This window comes from Limulus polyphemus, unplaced genomic scaffold (assembly GCF_000517525.1).
Source record: "Limulus polyphemus unplaced genomic scaffold, Limulus_polyphemus-2.1.2 Scaffold1934, whole genome shotgun sequence".
Classification (NCBI taxonomy): Eukaryota; Metazoa; Arthropoda; class Merostomata; order Xiphosura; family Limulidae; genus Limulus; species Limulus polyphemus.
Window position 1 is genome coordinate 216,645 of NW_013667544.1, and position 7,244 is coordinate 223,888.

The 7,244-nt window shown below is 34.3% G+C and overlaps 1 protein-coding gene across 1 annotated transcript in view; it reads right to left on the reverse strand.

Moving 5' to 3' along the window:
* The window catches only part of LOC106465410 (moesin/ezrin/radixin homolog 1-like), a 64,883-nt gene extending 60,703 nt beyond the window's left edge, over positions 1-4,180 (reverse strand). The window contains exon 1 of the mRNA XM_013925636.2: positions 4,000-4,180. The gene's annotated coding sequence lies outside the window, so the exon portion shown is untranslated. The remainder of the gene's footprint in view (positions 1-3,999) is intronic.
* Between the last annotated feature and the right edge of the window lie 3,064 nt (positions 4,181-7,244).

Genomic DNA, 7,244 nt, shown 5'->3' on the forward strand with positions numbered 1-7,244 from the left:
TCTTATTTTATATGCTAGCTTGTCAATACTGGTAATTTGAGTTCCTAATTTGTATGAAACTACAGACTTAGTATTTTGACATCACCAACATCTAATTTGAACCAGTGCTGCATTCAACATACTAAGTGACACACAAAAATCGATGTTTAACTGTGTTTTTTTTATATTTACTTTTAAATTATGAAACTGAGTAAGGTATAATACTAAAATATTAATTATAATCTACAGTTTGATACCAAACTTATTGACATAAGTTCAAGAAATAGTAGTTTAATAAAATATTGAATACGAGTTAACAAAAGCGATGACATGGCCTTTCACCCCTGACCCATCTGGAAAGGGTTAAGCAAATGCAGAATGTAGTGTCATGAGACACTTGTTTAAACCTACAATCCCCCACCTAGACTGTTGTTTGGATTGTGTTTGCCATTGCTGCCACTACTGTGAGCAACACAACAGGTAGGAATAATGCTTACTTAAACTACATACGTGTTTCTGCAGGGCTTTCAATCTATAATGCCAAAGAAAACCTACTATGTTTAGAAGCTAGTGAAAAGCACCACTGGGCTAGATAATTATAAATGTGCAAGTAGTTTCATACCTGTATAATAATAATGAAGATAATCCATTTAGAGATGCTATCTTATCATCAGATTCATTACAAAATTAATATACGATATTACTGTATTTTATCAGATAGTGCAATATTCAATGAGATTGGATATTTGTCACATCCCTACTGCTAACACATAGCAGGGGGTTTTCTTTTCATTGGGTAAGGAGAACTTCCCACATAATCTCAGTCATCTCCCCTGCCACCAGATTTTGTGCAAATTGGAGGGTTTTACTTCTAGATAAATTCTGGTGCAAAAAAGCTACATAACCCTAGAACTACACCATTTCTGACATTCTTGTAAAAACAGCTCACATTTATAGTCATACTTAGCATCAAGTACACAAATGCCCCATGCCACATTAGCCACCATATAAAATCCTGCATATGGTCAGGAAAGAAAAATATTTTTCTGGATTTAGCTCCACCAATCTAGACAACCAACTAATGTTACTAAACTTTCTATGGATAATATAGTAAATTAACTGGATCCCTATATATATTGTAAAATCAACGAGAACCTGCTCAAATATTCATCTGTACTATAGCAAAATAAGTTCCACATTTTAAAACACGAAATGTGTCTGCTTACTTTTTTCCAATCTTTAAAACACAATGAAATTGTGTAGCCAACACATACCATTCTTTTAACAGAAATGATAAAATACAAAAAGGAATGTATAATAACAATGAACTTGGGTTTTGTTTACTTAAGAACATAAATCAAATGATGACTGTTGCAAAGAATAATTCAAGTAGGAGTACCAAGTAATATCCTGGTTTCAATGATGTCACCACTTTTACACACAAACACATGTCCCTAGACATTATCGTATGTGGGTGGCTAAAGACCACAAAAAATTTCCAACATATACTTAGTTTGAAGAGAGAGAAGTTTTTCAGTCACATCTGGATACCAGATTTGTCCTTCAAGACTGCAAGTTACACTTATATTAACATTTTTGTATAAAACTAAAATAGTAGTTTATCAAACCTCAAAAAAAAGATACAAGATATACTGCACTGACAATGCACACATATATTGACTATACTTGTTGGCAATAGCACATATTTGCTTACTAGCATATTAAAAGATTTAGGATGTATTGAATGTAATATACAGAAAGTAAACCTGTTTTAACATACATGTGAACTATGCCACAAATTGTTAGTTGCTCAACGTTCAACACCACAATCACAAACAATGAAAATGAAGCCACATATCTACTTATAAGAGGTAAAATAATATAACCTATGTAAAGAATCTTATACATAAAAAGATGCCTTTTCTATTATAACTAATCTAATAGCAATTCCAGTGAAAATTATTAACTTTTGAAATGTAGAATGGTACAGAAGGGTGGTCACTTGGGTTAGTCATTTTTTTACTATACCTCAGTAAATAAAGTTGGAGATTATAAATTTATATCTATATAGCAGAAGTGGGTTTGTAATTAAAATGGACACTGAAACCTATAAAAGAGGTAGAAAGAAAATCTAAAATGGACAAGTTGGAGTTTAAGGGCATGACATGACAAAGACAAGTTAAGACCAAGAATATATTTGAGTATTTCCTTTTGAAATTAAAAACTAAAAATTAGATAATATAAAAATTTGAATTATAAACTACATTTTCATGCCATAATTTTTGATGTACATTAACAGTAAAATTTTAGTTAAATTTTGAATTTAACTCTTTCAAAGGTCATAACATGCACATTTTAATTTGCAATAAACATAGATATAATGCATGCACTGATAGTGGCATTGCTAGAGATACTACAATTTATAAACAAGGGAGTGTTTTATATATTTCCTGACCTTATTAGTGGCCCAGTACTAAATACAGTTGGATAATTAACTTACCTATGAGCAACAATTACACTAATTAATGCCATGTAAAATAATAAATTAATCAAAATTATGATTAACTCCATTAATGTCAGGAAAATAATCAAATAGTGTTACCAATTATTAGTTATTAATTGTTCCAACTACCCAATAATTGAAATTATTATTAACTCAATTAATATCACAAAAAGAATCAACTAATCCCAATTATTAATATTTTTTATCATTATTCCAACTACCCAATACTTGAAATTATTATTAAATCAATTAATATCACAAAAAGAATCAACTAATCCCAATTATTATTATTTTTTATCATTATTCCAACTATCCAGTAATCAAAATATTTCATTATTGTTTTCAATTTATTCAGAAACACAATTAGCATCACAACTTATTAAAATAACCAAAAAACCAATATTGGGGTTTCCAATTATCACCATCTGTGATTAAAACAAATATCCAAGTGACTGAAAAATTGTCATTAACTTTTGTTGTTGTTGTTAAGCATAAAGTTACATAATGAGTTATCTGTGCTTTTATCCACCATGAGTATCAAAACCAAATTTTTTGCACAAGTTTTCTTTTCAGTCAACATTATTCACTTGAATAATACAATCTACCTCTTTCTATCAAAACTTTATGTTCATATTTTAATTGGTGGTAAATTTCTTGTGGATAATACAAATAATGTGCTAATTTATACAAGTAAATAACATACAAAAATTCATGGAAAACCAAACTACATAAACAATTTTGCACATCCTCTTTTAAGTGAAAATTTGCATCCAACCCCAAGAGCCCCCAAAACCATATTTTATCTCCCATTATGAAAATGTTAAATATATAAACTACATCCTTATTGTGAATTATCCCTTGCATATTCATACAAAATTTTATTGTAAATTCATGATAATAGCTCTGACAGGCTCCAAAACCCTTTTGAACCCCAAAGAAACACCAATTCAATTTTTTTTCTTTTTTTTTTATAAATGTGAATTTCAATTGTTCTTTACGTCACTTTACATATAATTATATTAGTAACAGTTTTATGAAAATCTGTTCAGTCAAATGTATGATCACCAAAATGGCAAAATTCCTTGATCTCAATTCCTGGGGCCCATTAAAGGCTGAATTTTTTTTCGTTTATAATTATAATTTATATTCCATGGGGTCAAAGACTCAAAAGCCTACAAGTACAACAAGCAAATCTTAATATCGTCAAAAACCGAAGGAAAGGTGCAAATTCAAGTAAACATTTATACGTATACAGCCTCAAAAGTAACTTACAATTGACAAGTATTAACTACTAACACTACAAATTGAGTACAAATAACAATGTACTCAATAATTCAGAGACTATATCCACTAATCAAGTATTAATAATTAAGTTTTTAACTTTAAACTTGGTAAAACTAAAATACAGTAGATCTACAAACATTCCACATCTCAAATTCAAAAAATAACTGGTTATCACTAAATATCAGTTCAATTCAAAGTTAAAGCATCTGACATAAAATTTATTTTGTACTCACTTTGATCAAACACGAGCTTTTTTATCGATAAGAATAGAAATGTGGACGGCAAGAATATATAAACTAACCCTAAACTTTATCTATCCGAAATTTCTCACTAGTACTTTCGCTCACTTACACTTATAGGTACAAACCATTCAACCGATCGTCAAAACGCGGCAAAAATGGCTGCCTTTTTTAGGGTGTGGTATCAGCGCATGATCAGTAATATATTACTTTTTACAGAAATGATGAGTGTGTTAAATTAATTAACTTACAGACACCGGTGGGTCAACGGTAAGATTACGGATTTACAACACTAAAATCCGCGGTGAACAAAAAGAGATAAGCCAATGTGACTTTGTCCTGAAACAAACAAACCAACCAATACAGTTTTATTCACTCCAATCATATAAACGCTTCTAGCAACATACTTCGAACATTTTCAATCACGCAATAATTTCCTGTAACTGGTTTAAAATAATTCTACCATACATGTTGAGATTAAGAGAGTTACAATCAATCGCATGACGCTAGTTACTAATTTCATAAGCAAAAATATTTAAATAAGATCACATAACATATTTAAAACAAGAGTCACATTTCGTCCTTCAACATTTCAAGGCACACAGGGGATAGTGAAGAGCAAAATTTAAATCAACTCTTTGTCTTCTGAAAATCATAGATCATTCTCTTAATTGAGCTCTTGTATAGTGCCGGCTTCCATTGCTGCTGAAGGCAACTTATTCAATAAGCCAATTAGCCCACTGGAAAAAAAAATGAATCTAATAAACTTGTTTAACACCGGTTAAAAAAAATGAGTATAATATGTAGGGTTAGCATGGCACCATCAGGCACAACAGCTTTAATATTAGCCTGCACTTTGTGTCACAGTCATTGTGGTAAGTGCACCTTCAGTAGGTCTGCTGGTGCTGCAGGCAAATCAGTCATGACTGGTACAAGGATGTTGTTCTCAATCTTCCAGCCACATTCTGTTGGCTCTAGATCATTTCTCATCCACTGTTGCACTTGTAAAGCTATGGAATTTTGTTGACTAGTGCATCTGCAAGTGTGTGAATAAAGTGCTGCTTATTCTCATTGTAGGCCAGAACAGGTCTTTTGTGGATTGAAGCATCATGTAAGGCACAGAGTGTACTGTCATTCCTCAGAATCCCCTCCCTCATCTGAGATGGGTCATATCCTTTGTTGAAGGGCCGGACATATACTCATCAAAGACGATAACTACAATAGTATACTTTTCATTGACAAATTGGACGTGCGAGTCAATGATGTTCTGAAAAATGCTTCCACGTTTCCATGGTGCCTGCAGTCGCTGCAGTAGGGAGCCTCCATCAAGCACAAACTGCACATCATTGGATGGTGGTAGACTTGAGAGGGTGTCTTGAACAAGTTCCTAAATTTAATCAGCTAGTAATGCTTTATTTGATTGCCAAAGGAAGTCTTGGAAATCAAACAGCAAAGATTGGAAGCTGCAAAGTTCGTATTGGAAGACCTCCTGCTTACCTTTATAAGTCGCGTTAGCTGCTGCCACTAAATGCTGAAAGAGCCACTGTGGGTAGACTGATACGGGGGTCCCATCGACTTTCACTTACTTTTTTGCCTCAAGTGTCATAACTTTTTCCTCATGGTGAGTTCTGCTGCAGTCTGATCTTCCATGCTTTTGATCATTTAAAGGCCGACTTCCTTTGCATTGTAGGCCTTTGCAGATTCATCACCAACAATATCAGTCACAATATTTCTAAGGGTGGGGTCTGTAAAAAATAGTTTTCTTCCATGGAGGTAGGAAAGATAGACATCGTGTCCTCGGTGTCCTATGATGTTCTTTTTGGTCTCATATCTATGTGTTGGTTGCTGATACATCAGCATGCTCCTGTGACTTAATGCATCACATCATTCATTTCAGCACATGCTAGCATGGACAGGAGCCACTTGGCAGACTGTGACTTGGTCATTCCTCTTCCATGTGTTAATCCCCCAGTTGATTTCACATTTTGCATCAGAATCTGCTAAATAGTTAAGTTAGATGAAAGGTCAGCCCAGTATCTGTTGCTACGTCAAACAACGTAGTGTCCATCCTTGAAGCTTTTGTGAACATCAGGATGGGTTTTCTCAAGTTGGTTCATCAGTTACGTGTAGAGATAAGCAGATTTTGTGTAAATGTTGCGTACAAAAGCCAGTTTCCTGTTCTCTCTCTCTGCTTTCAGGAAACGTTTCATTATGTCCACCATTGACATGTACTGAAGCCACAGTTTACTGGTATTACCAGTCAATGCCAGTTTTCTGTCATGCAGCTTCTTGCTGATTTTGCCAAGGCAATCATTGTTCTAGAGATATGTTTGTGACAACTCACCCTGCAATACTTTCCCGTGCAAAGCAGATGCTGATTCTATTTCTGTCCTGGTCTCCACAAGGTTATTCACTACACATTGGACGTCACATGGAAGTTCTCGTTTTGAAACATGTTCCAGCTGAAGTGTGGCACCAAGTTTGAGCTGCTCCAGTTCATTGCTTTGAATGTGATCAATTGGAAATTTTTTCTCCACTGTCTCCTCATTGTCGACTTCCCTCTGTGCCAAGCTCCCATGGGGTGTATCATATGCCACAGGTGAGTTATAACCTCCTTAAACACATGCCTCTGTTTCCATTTCGACACGAGATTGTGCAAAAGGTGAATGGAATGTGTCAGACACCAACAGTGCATTTGAAGCAGCATCAACAAAGAAGTGTCCACGAACATCACAAATAATGGCTTTGCCTTGAAGCATAGCACTAATAGCATTTGGCACATATATTACAGACAACATATCACAGAGGCTTGTTTCGCCCATGAGATGTCCTATACATGCCAGAAAGCCCATTTTCAGATGGGAGAGGCCGAGCTGGAAAACAATGGAGAGCAATTCACTTGTTTCTGGTGCACACATAATGATTCTGAGGACTTTTCAGTACAGAGGCTGGTTGAACATTAAAATGGGGTCATGTGGTTGCATTTGGCCTCAGCACAGACAAAGAGCAAGGTTTAGTAAGTGCAAGTTTTGTCACTTGTATTGATATCAATCATAGGCAAGAACATTATTGTTGATTAATAATGGCTGGAGATAGCTTGAATGGGTAATGAAGAAAAACTTTAATTTTTGTTTGTTTATTTGTTTTGGAATTTCGCGCAAAGCTACACGAGGGCTATCTGCGCTAGCCGTCCCTAATTTAGCAGTGTAAGACTAGAGGGAAGGCAGCTAGTCATCACC